Consider the following 16,742-nt stretch of genomic DNA (forward strand, 5'->3'; position numbering starts at 1 on the left):
CCGGGCCAGGTTCGTAGCGCGGCGCTGCTAATCAGCTACACCGCTACACCGCTACACCGCTACACCGCTACACCTCTACACCGCTACACCACGCACACACAGAGGCAGCAGCAGCAGCAGCGGGAGCAATCGTCAAAACCTCCTGACTGCGAAAAATTGGTCAGGACTCTCCTGAAAAAAAAAACACCCTTCGGACCTCAGTGAGGCTATCGTGGGTGGGATGAGTGGAAATAATAAATGGTTGTGAAAACAAATTCGGTATTCACAGGGACACTGTCATGGTGCCTCTCCGTCTCTCTCTGCAGCTCGCCATCACCACGGTTCCATCCCAGCTCTGGCCACTACCAACACCAACAGCGGCCACTGTGCCAGGCTAGGTGCACTGAGGCCACGTGAAGTGTCGAAGGCTCGCTGGCAGGAGGAGGTCTCGGGACAGACCCAGCAGGTGCCATGGGTCGGCTGACTGAGATGCCCGGTAGATGCACCAGCTGCCCACACCACTCCGGTACAAAGAACAAAGATCCCCCGTGTAGCCTTAACAGACTGTAGGGGCAAGTGCTGTTAGCGAGCACCTATGAAGGCCAGAACAGTACAAGAGGGGGTGGGTGGCCAGCACCACGCCCGACCGCCTGTGTCACCCCAGTGGTGATGTTTACACATCGCACCAGGTACTCATTTAAGGCTGAGTCGACCTAGGGGAGACCGGTTCAGATAATCGTCACTGGTGTTGGCCGTGAGCGGGAATCGAACTAGGGTCGCCAGGTTCATAGTGCAGCGCGCTAACCGCTACACCACCGCTCCCCACTCCGGTACACACACACACTCACACACTCTCTCTCTCTCCTGTTGTTCCTGTTCTGTCCTTCCTCCAAGCATTTCTCCTTTTCTTCAGCGAGCTTGCTTGTGTGCAACACGAACAACAACAACAATAATCTTAATAACCTCACGTTTTGTTCTGCCGAGATTTGATTCTCGAGGCTAACTACCCTCCCCCCCCCCCACCCGCAACCCTCTTTTGTTAAATTGTTCTATCACATCCTGTAATTCAATACACACACACACACAAACACACACACACAATTACAACAGCAAAGACTAAAGATCCCACCACCCACCGTATCCCCCTTTAACAAGTGTCGGGGCAAGTGCTGTTCGCGAGTAGCAGCACCACGCTCAACCTCCTTATATCTCCCGAGTGGCGATGCTCACGCACACACACACACACACGGCACCAGGGTACTCATTTAAGGCCGAGTCGACCTAGGGGCGGCCCAGGACTGCATGCGAACCAGCTTCTTCCTCATTAGGATTAGAAGCCCGGCCCCAGCACAGTTGGCCGTCACTGCTTCTGTCAGCCGGTCCATCAAAATGCTGCGGTTTAGTTTGATGGGAAGACCACAATGCAGTCCTTCAGGAAGTGCCGAGGCGTTTGTTGTTGCTGTTGCTGCTGCAAAAACGCAACAAAAACCACGTTGCTTTGTACAGACCACGCTCCTGCACGATTGCTACTGCTATTATGTTATCACGCGCACTGACGAGGGGCTATTGCCTGAAACGTCGCCTGTTATATTATTTGTTTTCCCCCTCCTATTTAAAGGCCACGCACGCGTTGAGTTCGCCAGTTGCCACAAGTAGTTTGCGTTTGGTTGATGCAGTTTTGGATTCCTTGCAATAGGTATCATCTGCCTTGGAAGCTAAACCTACCTTTTTCCTTGTGTTGCGATCGAAGCATCGTAGTTTTTTTATTTTTGTTATTTTCTTCCAACCCATCTACGTGACTTTACCGAAAGACCCAACAATATGAATTCCTGCAGTCACGAAAGCTGAAAGTCGAGAGTTATCACCATTTGGTGTTTGAACATCTTAACACCTGTTCTATTGGCAGAAAGGGTAAAGCCTATTCTTATATTTTTCATCATTTTGGATACTGGCAAAAAAGGTCCCATGTATACAACCGCTCAGCCCGAGCTGCTATGAACACATTCCTGCGGAGGGAGCTGGTAGGAACGTCGGGTTGCTCGGTCAATGGCCTGCAGGGTCAACGGCGGCGTGGTGTATTCCGCAAATATGCCCGACTGTGAGGGTGGGCACAAGCCGGCGTGAGTAGGTTAAACGTTGAGTTTTATAAGAGCACTACGGGGTGACCAGCCCCTCCCCACCCAGCCCCACCCTCCTCACCCTCCCCTCCCCACCCCACCCCTCCCCACCTTCCCCACCCAGCCCCTCCCCACCCTCCCCACCCAGCCCCACCCCTCCCATTCTTGGATGCACGACGGACGGACGGACACAATAATCCCCTGTGGGCTGGTGGAACCAGGTGGTTCCTACCAGTAATACTTTGATGCTTGCATTGCATTTGTGCCGTTCGCCTTCTGGCGTAAACTTCGCCACTGGCGAAACGAGACCACACAGGAGGCTGCTGCCTCTGGTGTTGGCCAGTCAGTTCCAAAGACAATGCAGCACATATAACACACATATAACACTGGTCAACAACAACAAAAAATCATTTTTTCTGGCCTGGACTTTTGCAGCTGTTTTAGACTAATTTCAGGGTGCCGATTTCAAATCTGATCTCAGATTTGCTCTATCACATCTCATTTTTATGCTATCGGCATACCCCGTTTTCATTGATTTTACCCGAAATTAACTCTGTCACTTATGATTGCAAGTTGTTGCGAGTCAGTGACTGCTTTAGTGTTAATATATGGTGCTGTATTTTTAGGATAGTGTGTTTATAATATTATTTTATGTAGATATCCACATTTATTTAATATTTTTCTTCCGCAGTTTTTATTTAAAATGCAATATCTGATATCTAAAAAAAACCTGATGTGCTAGACAAAAACTGATGCCAGATTTGGAATCAGCACCCCAAAATTACATTCAAACCGTTGGAATACCTTATGCCAGAAAAAGTGTGTCGACCAGTGAATTATCAGAGCACGTTCGTTGACATGTTGTGTGACAAGTTGCGTGTGGCTAACGCAGATTTGATGCCTTGCAACGGGCGTCTTGTTGGCCTTTGAACATCTTTACACTATGAGACATCTCCTTTACCAGTGGCAAAATATAGTAACAGGTTTTTACCCTTGCAACTGGTACAAAAACTGACACCTTTATACAAGGCATCATGTTTGCAATAACCACAACACAAGCAGTCAAAATGCAAACAAAAAGAAACAACTCTGATAATGATCCACACCCGAGACAGCTTTTCTTAGAGCCTAGTCTCCATTGGTGTTGGACCAGATGACGCAAAAGGCCAAAAGGCGTCATCTGGTCCAAAACCAATGGAGACTAGGCTCTAAGAAAAGCTGTCTCGGGTGTGGACCAATCAACTTCAAGGACAGTGCATATCATTATCATCATCAGATTTGTTTTATTTTTGTTTGCATTTTGACTGCTTGTCTTGTGGTTATTGCAAACATGATGCCTTGTACAAAGGTGTTCGTTTTTGTACCAGTTGAAAGGGTAAAAACCTACTACTATCTTTACGCCTCTTGTTCGATTGCCAGGCAGGATAGGGCGCCTGTTCTAAAAGTGTGTCGTGGTTCTGGATGCTGGCCATGCAGACGCCGTCGCGACATGCGCGTGCAGTGAGCACTGTGTCACGTGTGGCCGGGTCACGCGCGCCTCTTGACAGCTAGAGCCTCATCAGCTGTGGAGCGAGCGAGCCGCTCACTTGGTGAACCCCTAATCGTAGCGGCGAGCAGGAGGAATAGGAGGAAGAGGGGTGGGGGGGGGGGAGATGGAGAATGAGTGTGAGGAGGAGCAGAATGAGGAGTAAGAGGGAGGAGGAGGAGGATGAGGAGGAGGAGGGAGTAGGAGGGAGAAGCATGAAGATGAGTAAGGGAGTATGACGAGGAGTTGGAGGAGTAGGATGAGGAGTAAGTGGAGGAGGTTGAAGGAGGAGGTTGAAGGGGAGTAGGAAGACGAGGACGAGGAGAACGAGGAAGGGGGGGGGGGTGAGATGGAGTATGAGGAGGAGGTTGAGGAGGAGGTTGAGGAGGGGGAGGAGGTTGAGTAGGAAGAGGAGTAGGAGGGAGGAGGCCGGTGCGATGATTGAGGGCTGTGTGATTTCCGGCGGCTGGGGAAGCAGGATTAAGGTTTTTTTTCGGAACTAAGGAAGGAATTTCGATTTAAAGCTTTCGTGACTGCAAGGGATTCATCTTCTTGGTTCTTTCGGTAAAGTCACGTAGAAGGGAAGTAATAAAATAATGTTTTATTTTTTATTATTTTATTACTTCCCTTCTACGTGACTTTACCGAAAGAACCAAGAAGATAAGGAAGGAATATTACGCAACCCTTAATGAGGCCAAATGTACCCCCCCCTCCTCTCTTTCCTCGCACACGGAGACTGCGATCAATGATGATGATGAGGTTGAGGGCGTCTGGGGAAGCATTGTTCGCGACCAGCACCGATGAAGGGCATCAGCACGGAGCCCGAAGGGGTTGACCTCACCGTAAACAGGATACTCATTTAGGGCCGAGTAGACCTACACACGCTTAAACACACACACACAATACGAAGATCCTCCGTATAGCCTTAACAGACTGTCGGGGCAAGTGCTGTGAGCGAGCACCTATGAAGGCCGGCACGGCACACGAGAGGGGGTGGGTGGCCAGCAACCACGCCCGACCGCCTTTGTCTCCCCAGTGGCGAAGTTTACACACCACACCATTTGATGCCGAGTCGACCTAGGGGATTCCCAGGATCCGGTCCAGATAATCGTCACTGGGCGTTGGCCGTGTGCGGGAATCGAACTCGGGTCTCCAGGTTCGTGGCGCAGTGCGCTAACCGCTGCACCACCGCTCCCCCACACACCCACTCGCACACACATATACCCATACACGGCACATACGTATGGAGACACTTACGTAATCGCTCACTCGCTCGCTGAGTTTATTCCCTCTCGCTCAGTCGGTATTTCAACTCTCTCAGCCGCACAGACACTGTGTTGTCTCACCCACCCACACGCCCATCAACTCACAAATCCACCTACACGGACTCACTCACACTCGTACCCACGCACCCACACCCGCTCATCTAAGGGCCGACTCACCCGTCCACTCACCCGCTCTCTCGTCCATCCACGAACTCACTCGTCCACTATCTTACCCGCTCTCCCCCTCACTCACCCATCCACCCATCCACTAATCTACCAACCCACTCACTCACCGAACCACCCACTCACCCATCCACTCATCCACTCATCCATCCACTCACCCAGCCACTCAAATCACCTATTCACTAACCAAGCCTTAACAGACTCATCGGGAAATTGCTATGAGCGAGCACCTGTGTGCCGTGCCGACTTTCATGAAATTGGGAGTGGCCAGCACTACGCCTGGCCGCCTTTGTCTCCCTCGTGGCAATGTTTACACATTGCACCTGGTACTCATGTGAGGCCGAGTCAACCTAGGGGAGGCCCGGGACCGGTTCAAATATTCGCCACTGTTATTGGTCGCGAGCGGGAATCGAACTCGGGTCGCTGGGATCGAAGTGCAGCGCGCTCACCACTACACCACCACTCCCCACTCAGTCACCCACAAATGGTCCTCAATCACCTAGTCACTCAACCACACACTCTTTTAGCCACCCACCCGCTCGCTCACCCACCCGCTCACCCGCTCACCCACTCACCCACCCACTCACCCACCCACTCACCCACCCGCTCACCCGCCCGCTCACCCGCCCGCTCACCCGCTCGCCCACCCGCTTGCCCACTCGTCCACCCACCCACCCACTCACCCACCCACCCGCTCGCTCACTCACTCACTCACCCACCCACCCGCCCGCTCGCTCGCTCACTCACTCACCCACCCGCCCGCTCGCTCGCTCACTCACTCACCCACCCACCCGCTCGCTCCCTCACTCACTCACCCACCCACCACATTTACAAATTCCTGCCATGGCTTCAAATCGCCGTGGGCCACACACACACAAACGTGTGGCCTAATTATTGTTTTAATTGAGCTTCCATCACGGTATTATTATTATTGAGCACTGCGTTTGTTTATCCCACACATCGGTGGTGGTTCAGAGAGGAGACCTGGGGGAGCTGTTTCGCGTCTCCCCCTGGGGGGGGTGGGGGGGGAAGGGGGGTGGGGGGGGTGATGTCATCATCGTCGTTATTATTTGGCTGAGTCACACACACAGACGTGAGATAATCCCCTCCTCTCGCATTCCTCATTCATTCGCTCACTTGCTCGCAAATACACTCGCCCGTGCACTCACCCACGCATCCATTCGCTCACTCACCTATCCGCTCACTCACCTACCCGCTCACTCACCTACCCGCCCCCCACCCAATCACTCGCTCACCCACCTCCTCACAAACTCGCCTCACCCACTCTACCATCCACTCACTCACCTACCCACTCGCCCACTATACCATCTACCCACCCGCTTGCTCACCTACCCATCCAATAATTCATTCACTAACACCGCCCCCCCCCCTCCCTTATTAACTCACTTTTGTAACCTTACTCAATTTTCACGGAAAGTAAAACTACATTTTTTTTTTCACCGGGTAAACCCCACCGAGCTATTTAGCTCGCGACCACGGGGGGAGAGAAAGAGAGACACCGCAAACTCAAAATGTACAGCGGCAGGCGTCAGTGTCGGGAACGAACCCACGACCTCCTGTACACCCGGCGAGGTTGTTAACATCTCCAAGCCACCGCGGCGCCCACAGACACACATTACGCTCATCCCCATCGCAGCCTTGCCAGTGCTGTTTGTTGCTGGCCGCTCCACCACCGACACCACAGTCAAGCTTGCCCCCCCCCCATCAACCCGTGACACGACGCCACGGGACAGGCCCTCCGCCAGCAGTGGACACTGATGAAGGGCTGCGGACAAATCGCCCGCACTTGACGACCCGAGTCAGTCGCGCACGGCAGCGAGATTCTGCGCTTTTCTAAAAAGAATCCCCATCGACGTTGCAGCCGTCGCGAAACTCCTTTAGCCACAAGCAAGAGAGCGCGACGGCATTCGTCATCAGCATCATCACCAGACATGTTCTATCCACTGCTGGACTATAGCCGTCGCTATCCCCGGCGGCGGTGGCGGTGGCGGCGGTGGTGGTGGTGGCGGTGGTGGTGGTGGTGGTGGTGGCGGTGGTGGTGGCGGTGGCGGCGGTGGTGGGTTCTCACGATTACGCGAGCCCTCCGTCTCTTCTTCCGCGCGGGATGATTTCAGGGTCGCAGTGCTTTTGGAAAAGTGAGCTCGTCAAAATATTCTTGAAAAGCGCCGCCACCACTGCCAGGGTAGCCGCTCTCGTAGAGTAGGACGACTCAGAGGACGACTCGGAGGAGGACGACGCGGAGGAGGAAGCTCCGGTTAGCGCGGTCGCACCTCCGATTAAGCACGGTTGGCTACGTACGGTGCAGAAGAAGTGCAACATACATACAACCACAAAGGCGGCAGCAGCAGCAGCAGCCACGCGGTTTAGAGCCGGCGCTACCAACAATTGCCTCAAGATCTGCGGTCCTCTACATATTAAAATGTTATCAGCCAAATAATGAGTTTTGATACTGGAGCAGCCGGAGAAAATGCGAGGGGGAAACACGCTATCCCCCCCCCCCCCCATACTAATGGGCCAGGTGGACCGCACATTTTTAAATCCTTTATATTAAGTTCGCTTGCTTGCTTAGGACCGTGCAAATCTTTCGGTCGTTTTTTAACCCACTTCCCGTGATCCAATCGAGCTGACATTTTGCACACAGACTCGTTGTGCATGACAATGAATTTTCGTGAAAAAAATTTTTTTCCAAAATTTTACACTGTTTAGGGATTTTTTTTTAATTTTAATTACCAATTGTTTAATGCTGCCAGACAATCATCTGACCCATAGGTGGCAGCCATCTCAAGCCAGAGGACGAGAGGACTCTAGCCGCCCCGATGCCACGCATATAAAGGATTTATAGTGAAAAACTTTGTTTTTACGGGTTTGCTTGTTTTCTGTATCGCCTCATCCTGGCAAGCCTCCTCGAAGGCCGCCCACAGTAAGAGAGATTCCAAACATCATCGGAGTGCGGTGATCCAACAACCCTCGCTGCTACCTCCACAGAGCTGGATTGCAGGCAGCCACACGTGCAACAGCGAAGGAACCACGACGACCGATGGCTCATATTCTTAGGTTTTTTCGGTAAAGTCACCATGTAGGTAAAAACATTAAAATTAATAAAAGTAAAATAAAATAAAAATCACGACGTTTCGGAGGCAACACAAGCTTCCGTCTTCAGGTGGAACCGTCACAGCCACGACAGCTGTATGGCTCACCTGAATGAAACTCGATGTATTGTCGCGCCTAAAGAAGAATGCTCTGAAGCAGTGTACCGTATCTTCTTGGTTCTTTCGGTAAAGTCACGTAGAAGGGAAATAATAAAATAATAAAAATAAAACACAATAAAATACAATTCTCACGACGTTTCGGCCACAACGCAAGCAGCCGAAACGTCGTGAGAATTGTATTTTATTATGTTTTATTTTTATTATTTTATTATTTCCCTTCTACGTGATTTTACCCAAAGAACCAAGAAGATGAATCCCTGCAGTCACGAAAGCTTTAAATCGAAATTCAGTGTACTCTATCCTCATAGCTGAGACTGACACCCAGCCCCAACGCTTGGCTCTAGAATCCCAGTGTCCCCGACACGGCCATTGTGAACCCCCTTAGAGACACAGCGTAAACCAGCCGTAGACCTGAACCCCTGAATATCAGTGGTTTCTGACTCAAGTGTCCCCGACACGGCCATTGTGAACCCCCTTAGAGACACAGCGTAAACCAGCCGTAGGCCTGAACCCCAGAATCTCAGTGGTTTCTGACTCAAGTGTCCCCGACACGGCCATTGTGAACCCCCTTAGAGACACAGCGTAAACCAGCCATAGACCTGAACCCCTGAATATCAGTGGTTTCTGACTCAAGTGTCCCCGACACGGCCATTGTGAACCCCCTTAGAGACACAGCATAAACCAGCCGTAGGCCTGAACCCCAGAATCTCAATGGTTTCTGACTCAGTGTCTCTAGACACGGCCATTGTGAACCCCTTAGAGACACAGCGTAAACCAGCCGTAGACCTGAAGCCCAGAATCTCAGTGGTTTCTGACTCGGTGTATCTAGACACGGCCATTGTGAACCCCCTTAGAGACACAGCGTAAACCAGCCGTAGACCTGAAGCACAGAATCTCAGTGGTTTCTGACTCGGTGTATCTAGACACGGCCATTGTGAACCCCCTTAGAGACACAGCGTAAACCAGCCGTAGACCTGAAGCCCAGAATCTCAGTAGTTTCTGACTCGGTGTATCTAGACACGGCCATTGTGAACCCCCTTAGAGACACAGCATAAACCAGACGTAGGCCTGAAGCCCAGAATCTCAGTGGTTTCTGACTCGGTGTATCTAGACACGGCCATTGTGAACCCCCTTAGAGACACAGCGTAAACCAGCCGTAGACCTGAAGCCCAGAATCTCAGTGGTTTCTGACTCGGTGTATCTAGACACGGCCATTGTGAACCCCCTTAGAGACACAGCGTAAACCAGCCGTAGACCTGAAGCCCAGAATCTCAGTGGTTTCTGACTCGGTGTATCTAGACACGGCCATTGTGAACCCCTTTAAAGACACAGCGTAAACCAGCCGTAGACCTGAAGCCCAGAATCTCAGTGGTTTCTGACTCGGTGTATCTAGACACGGCCATTGTGAACCCCCTTAGAGACACAGCGTAAACCAGACGTAGGCCTGAAGCACAGGATCTCAGTGGTTTCCGACTCGGTGTCCCTGACACGGCCATTGTGAACCCCCTTAGAGACACAGCGTAAACCAGACGTAGGCCTGAAGCACAGGATCTCAGTGGTTTCCGACTCGGTGTCCCTGACACGGCCATTGTGAACCCCCTTAGAGACACAGCGTAAACCAGACGTAGGCCTGAAGCACAGGATCTCAGTGGTTTCTGACTCGGTGTCCCTGACACGGCCATTGTGAACCCCCTTAGAGACACAGCGTAAACCAGACGTAGACCTGCAGCACAGAATCTCAGTGGTTTCTGACTCAGTGTCTCAAGACACGGCCATTGTGAACCCCCTTAGAGACACAGCGTAAACCAGACATAGGCCTGAAGCACAGAATCTCAGTGGTTTCTGACTCAGTGTCTCTAGACACGGCCATTGTGAACCCCCTTAGAGACACAGCGTAGACCAGCCGTAGGTCTGAACCACAGAATCTCAGTGGTTTCTGAATCAAGTGTCCCCGACACGACCATTGTGAACCCACTTAGAGACACAGCGTAAACCAGACGTAGGCCTGAAGCACAGAATCTCAGTGGTTTTTTAATCAAGTGTCCCTCCTACTGCTGCCGCTGCTCAGCCTCTGCGCTGCCTGTATTTATTCCAAGCTGTGTTAGTCACCAGAGTAATGGAAACAACTTTCCTGGGAGGAGTTCTCAACAATAAAACGCCATTGAACAATGGGCACTGGGTCAACACAAACAAGAGAGGGCTCCTTGCCGATAAACATCTGTTGGGCAGTTCACCAGCACCGCTCCGGGCAAAGCCTGACTGCTGATGATGATGAGATACTGAACGTCAAAAACCGGTCGAGACTTACTCTGTGTCGAGCCATTACGCCGTCGCAGAACAAAGGCCGTGTGGCAAATGGGATGTGTTGTAAATAAATAAATAAACAACCCCCAGACTTGAACAGTTTGCTAATGCGGAGACGGCAAGGCATGGGTGGGTGGGAAGGATGAGGGAGAGGAGGAGGGGGAGGGAAGCTGTGGTGCCCAGTGAGGTGAGTGGGCCGTCACCTGTGACCAGGTAAGGGGTGGGGAGTAGCAGCAGCAGCCAGATTCTCAAGGGAGGCCTTGGGTTTAATTGACTGGCGAGATGTTAACTACCTCGCCTGGTGTACAGGAGGTCGTGGGTTTGATCCTGACCCAGATGCCTGCTGCTGTATATTTGGAGTCTGCGTGTCTCTCTCTCATCATCATCACGGTTGCTAGGAGATGTTAACTATCTCGCCTGGTGTACAGGAGGTCGTGGGTTTGATCCCAACCCAGATGCCTGCTGTATACTTGGAGTTTGCGTGTCTCTTTCTCATCATCATCACGGTGGCTAGGAGATGTTAACTACCTCGCCTGGTGTACAGGAGGTCGTGGGTTTGATCCCAACCCAGATGCCTGCTGCTGTATGTTTGGAGTCTGCGTGTCTCTCTCTCGTTATCATCACGGTGGCTATGAGATGTTAACTACCTCGCCTGGTGTACAGGAGGTCATGGGTTTGATCCCGACCCAGATGCCTGCTGCTGTATATTTGGAGTTTTCGTGTCTCTCTCTCATTTCTGATAGCCAGGTCACTTCTGAAAAAAATAACTATATTGGGGGGGTGGCCTTACCTGGTAAAAAAAATAGATTAGATTTGTAAAGAAATGGAGCAAACAGCAGCAGATGAAGGTGGTGGTGGTGAGGTAATGATAGCAGGAACATGGTACTGTCATACCCCGGTGTACATCAGGGCGATACCTTCCTGAAAGGTGCGATGAGGAAAATCGCAGACGACGTCTCTCTAAACTCATCTAGTTGCGTGTTTTTAAATCCTTTATATTAAGTTCACTTGCTTGCGCGCTTACGACCGTGCAAATCTTTCGGTCGTTTTTTAACCCACTTCCCGTGATCCAATCGAGCTGACATTTTCCACACAGACTCGTTGTGCGTGACAATTAATGTTCGTGAAAAAAAATTCCAAAATTTTACACTGTTTAGGAAAAAAAAAAGATATTTAATTACCAATTGCTTAATGGTGGCAGGCAATCATCTGACCCATAGGTGGCAGCCATCTCAAGCCAGAGGACGAGAGGACTCTAGCCGCCACGCATATAAAGGATTTATAGTGAAAAACTTTGTTTTTACGGGTTAATTTTTTTTTCTTTTACCAAGGGGGAAAGGCCCCACCCACTGAGCCGTGTCGCTCTTTAATCAGAAGCGACCTAGCTAACGCCAAAGATAGCTCAACGAAGTGGCTTATCATCTTCATCATCACGTGGAGATTGATAGCAGCAGGCAAATCACTATAAACACGTGGGGGGGATGGGGGGGAAACAGGAGGCCCCGGAGAAAAATCCACGCGACCACGGGGAGAGAGAGACACCACAAACTCCAAATATACAGCAGCAGCAGGCGTCGGGGTCGGGATTGAACCCACGACCTCCTGCATACCAGGCGAGGTAGTCAACATCTCGCCATAGCGATTGACAGGGTAGTCGTAGCAGGTGGGTGGTGGTGGTGGAGGCGAAGGCTTATAGCGGGGAGCGGTGGCGCAGCAGTTAGCGCGCTGCGCTACGAACCCGGCGACCCGAGTTCGATTCCCGCTCACGGCTAACACCCAGTGAAGATTATCTAAATCGGTCCTGGGCCTCCCCTAGGTCGACTCAGTCTCAAATGAAAACCTGGCACGGAGTGTAGTAATCATCGTCTCTGGGGAGACAAAGGCGGCCGGGCGTGTGCCGGCCTTCGTGGGTGCTACTCGAACAACAGCACTTGCCCCGACAGTCTGCTAAAGGCTACGTGGGAGATCTTTGTCTTTCGTGTTGATAGTCGGGGGAGCGTCGTGATTCGGGCTGCCACCGGCCACACGATTTCCGCTCGGACGCATTTGTCAGGATCGGGAATCTTCACTTAGACCGCGGGGGTATCCGATTAGCTATAAAGCTCTTTGTTTCTTCTTATTCTTCCCCAGACGGCCGGGTGATCACGACGTTTGACAACAGCAAACATATTCGTTGGAGCGCCGGGCCGATAAAATGAAGAAAGTTGGCACATAAATCGGGGGGCACAGGTGGTCGCATCTTCTCAGTCGGTCAACCGATGGCACCTGGGGTCTGTCCCGTGACCTCCCGTTGGTGAATAAAAATATAACAAAAACAAAAAACTATTTTTTTATTATTATTTTTCTATCTACGTGACTCTACCGAAAAAAACACACAAAAGAATATGAATTTCTGCAGTCACGAAAGTTTTAAGTCAAGATTTGAACGGCAAACAGTAACAGCGACTACAGGGGGTTCAGAGCCTAGAACAGGGAAGCAAGTCACGGCAAATAAATTAAGAACGCATTCAAGCACAAATTGCGTAAAAGTACACGCAAACACACACACACACAGAGTTCTGGCGGTGTTTGCTTTTGCAACACCAAACGCGAGCTGATGTATACCTCGGCGACATCGTCGTCACCATGATGATGATCGCCACTTTCACCATCGTTGTTGTGGGCTATCATCATCATCATCATCGTCGTCACTATCTTCATCATCACAATCATCATCGCGGTCACTATTCATCACCGCTGCGTGTGCAAGAGTTTAGTAGGGTGTGTGTGTGTGTGCGTAGCAGTGTAGGAAACAGCGAGCATAAGAGCGGCGAGTTAATGTTTAAGTGTGTAACAGATAGAGAGATAGTGCGCGTGTGTGTGTTCGTGTGTGTGTGTGTTGGCACAGTAGGGGGCACAGGTGGTGCATCAGCCAGTCATCTCGGTCATCTCGGTCAGTCGACCCGTGGCACCTGCTGGGTCTGCCCGGTGACCTCCTGCCAGCGGGCGTTCGACACTTCACGTGGCCTCAAGGTGCACATGGCCTGGCACAAGCGTCGTGGTGACGTCACCGCCACTTAGTGGCGAATGGCGGTTGTTGTTGTGTGCGTGTGAGTTGGAGGACATGGAGCTGAGTGGCGTTGCCGATGACTGATACCAGCGGTGTCAAGATCGACCTCTGTGGAGGAGGAGGCTCGTGAAGGACGCTGCTGCTGGGCAGTTGGAGGCAGTCGCCCTCCAACAACAACGGAGGGCAGAGGAGCGACGCTCACTACAACGAGCGGAGCGCCGGGCCGATAAAATGAAGAAAGTTGGCACATAAATCGGGGGGCACAGGTGGTCGCATCTTCTCAGTCGGTCAACCGATGGCACCTGGGGTCTGTCCCGTGACCTCCCGTCAGCAATGAGCCCTTCAACACTTCACGTGGCCTCACAAGTGCACCTAGCCTGGCACAGGCGCCGTGGCGAATGGCGGGTTATCGGTATTGTCCCGAGTTTGATTCCCGCTCACGGCCACCACCAGCACGAGGAGTGACGACTACCAGAACCGGTCATGGGGCCCTGCCCGCTAGGGGAGACAAAGGCGGCCGGGCGTTCCGACCTTTAAATAGGTGCCTCGCTAACAGCACTTGAGTGTAAGACTGGAGACTAAGTGTGAGAGAGAGTGAGTGAGTCAGTGTGTGAGAGTGGAGACCAAGTGTAAGAGAGAGTGAGTGAGAGAGTGAGTCAGTGTGTGAGAGTGGAGACCAAGTGTAAGAGAGAGTGAGTGAGAGAGTGAGTCAGTGTGTGAGACTGGAGACCAAGTGTAAGAGTGAGTGAAAGAGTGAGTCAGTGTGTGAGACTGGAGACTAAGTGTAAGAGAGAGTGAGTGAGAGAGTGAGTCAGTGTGTGAGAGTGGAGACCAAGTGTAAGAGAGAGTGAGTGAGAGAGTGAGTCAGTGTGTGAGACTGGAGACCAAGTGTAAGAGAGAGTGAGTGAGTCAGTGTGTGAGTGTGGCTGAGTGTGTACATGGAGGGTGAGCGAGAGAGAGAAGAATCACGTGTAAGGGGAGAGCTTAGGGAGAGTTGAGAGAGTGAGTGAGAGAGTGAGTCAGTGTGTGAGACTGGAGACTAAGTGTAAGAGAGAGTGAGTGAGTCAGTGTGTGAGACTGGAGACCAAGTGTAAGAGAGAGTGAGTGAGAGTGTGGCTGAGTGTGTACATGGAGGGTGAGCGAGAAAGAGAGAGGAATCACGTGTAAGGGGAGAGCTTAGGGAGAGTTGAGAGTGTGAGTGAGAGAGTGAGTCAGTGTGTGAGACTGGAGACTAAGTGTAAGAGTGAGTGAGTGAGTCAGTGTGTGAGACTTGAGACTAAGTGTAAGAGTGAGTGAGAGAGTGAGTCAGTGTGTGAGACTGGAGACTAAGTGTAAGAGTGAGTGAGTGAGTCAGTGTGTGAGTGTGGCTGAGTGTGTACATGGAGGGTGAGCGAGAGAGAGAGGAATCACGTGTAAGGGGAGAGCTTAGGGAGAGTTGAGAGAGTGAGTGAGAGAGTGAGTCAGTGTGTGAGGCTGGAGACTAAGTGTAAGAGTGAGTGAGAGAGTGAGTCAGTGTGTGAGACTGGAGACTAAGTGTAAGAGTGAGTGAGTGAGTCAGTGTGTGAGTGTGGCTGAGTGTGTACATGGAGGGTGAGCGAGAGAGAGAGGAATCACGTGTAAGGGGAGAGCTTAGGGAGAGTTTAGAGAGTGAGTGAGAGAGTGAGTCAGTGTGTGAGACTTGAGACTAAGTGTAAGAGTGAGTGAGAGAGTGAGTCAGTGTGTGAGAGTGGAGACCAAGTGTAAGAGAAAGTGAGTGAGTCAGTGTGTGAGACTGGAGACCAAGTGTAAGAGAGAGTGAGTGAGTGAGAGTGTGGCTGAGTGTGTACATGGAGGGTGAGCGAGAGAGAGAGGAATCACGTGTAAGGGGAGAGCTTAGGGAGAGTTTAGAGAGTGAGTGAGAGAGTGAGTCAGTGTGTGAGACTTGAGACTAAGTGTAAGAGAGAGTGAGTGAGTGAGTCAGTGTGTGAGACTGGAGACTAAGTGTAAGAGAGAGTGAGAGAGTGAGTCAGTGTGTGAGTGTGTGGCCGAGTGTGTACATGGAGGGCGTGAGAGAGAGAGAGGAATCACGTGTAAGTGGAGAGTTAAGAGAGACACAGTGATGCTAGTGTGTGTGTGTGGAAGGGGGGAGGGATTGTGCGTGTATGAGTGAGCGAGTGTAAGAGTGTGTAAGAGTGTGTGTAAGTTTGTGTGTGTGTGTGTAAGAGTGAGTGTGTGTAAGAGTGAGTGTGTGTAAGAGTGTGTGTGTAAGAGTGAGTGTGTGTAAGAGTGTAAGAGTGTGTAAGAGTGAGTGTGTGTGTGTAAGAGTGTGTGTAAGAGTGTGTGTGAGAGTGAGGGTGTGTAAGAGTGTGTGTGAGAGTGAGTGAGTGTGTGTAAGAGTGAGTGTGTGTAAGAGTGAGTGTGTGTAAGAGTGAGTGAGTGTGTGTAAGAGTGAGTGTGTGTAAGAGTGTGTAAGAGTGAGTGTGTGTAAGAGTGAGTGTGTGTGTGTAAGAGTGTGTGTAAGAGTGTGTGTAAGAGTGTGTAAGAGTGAGTGTGTGTAAGAGTGAGTGTGTGTAAGAGTGTGTAAGAGTGAGTGTGTGTAAGAGTGAGTGTGTGTGTGTAAGAGTGTGTGAGAGTGAGTGTGTGTAAGAGTGTGTAAGAGTGTGTAAGAGTGAGTGTGTGTAAGAGTGTGTAAGTGGGGAGCGGTGGTGTAGCGGTCAGCGCGCTGCGCTACGAACCTGGCGACCCGGGTTCGTTTCACGCTCACGGCCAACCGGTCCTGGGCTTCTCCTAGGTCGACTCAGCCTCAAATGAGTGTCTGATGCGGTGCGTAAAAACATCGCCACTAAGGAGACAAAGGCGGCCGGGCGTGGGGCTGGCCACCCACCCCTCGTGTGGCGTTCAGGCCTTCATAGGTGGTGCTATTCGCTAACAGCACTTGCCCCAACATTCTGCTAAAGCTACACGGGGGATCTTTGTCTTTTTTGTGAGTAGGAGACAGCGGTTAAGGGTGTGAGGGGCAGCGTGTGTTTGTGTAAGAGTGTGTGAGAGAGTGTGAGAGGGTGTGAGAGTGTGTGTAAGTGATAATGTGTGTAAGTGAGAGAGAGAGAGTGT

At 51.3% G+C, this 16,742-nt stretch overlaps 1 pseudogene; it reads right to left on the reverse strand.

Moving 5' to 3' along the window:
* Positions 1-1,378: 1,378 nt before the first annotated feature.
* LOC133352365 (ras-interacting protein RIP3-like) overlaps positions 1,379-16,742 on the reverse strand; it is a 19,780-nt pseudogene continuing 4,416 nt past the window's right edge.

The sequence above is a fragment of the Lethenteron reissneri genome, chromosome 40, assembly GCF_015708825.2.
Source record: "Lethenteron reissneri isolate LAM-NWPU_2019-01 chromosome 40, ASM1570882v1, whole genome shotgun sequence".
Lineage (NCBI taxonomy): Eukaryota > Metazoa > Chordata > Hyperoartia > Petromyzontiformes > Petromyzontidae > Lethenteron > Lethenteron reissneri.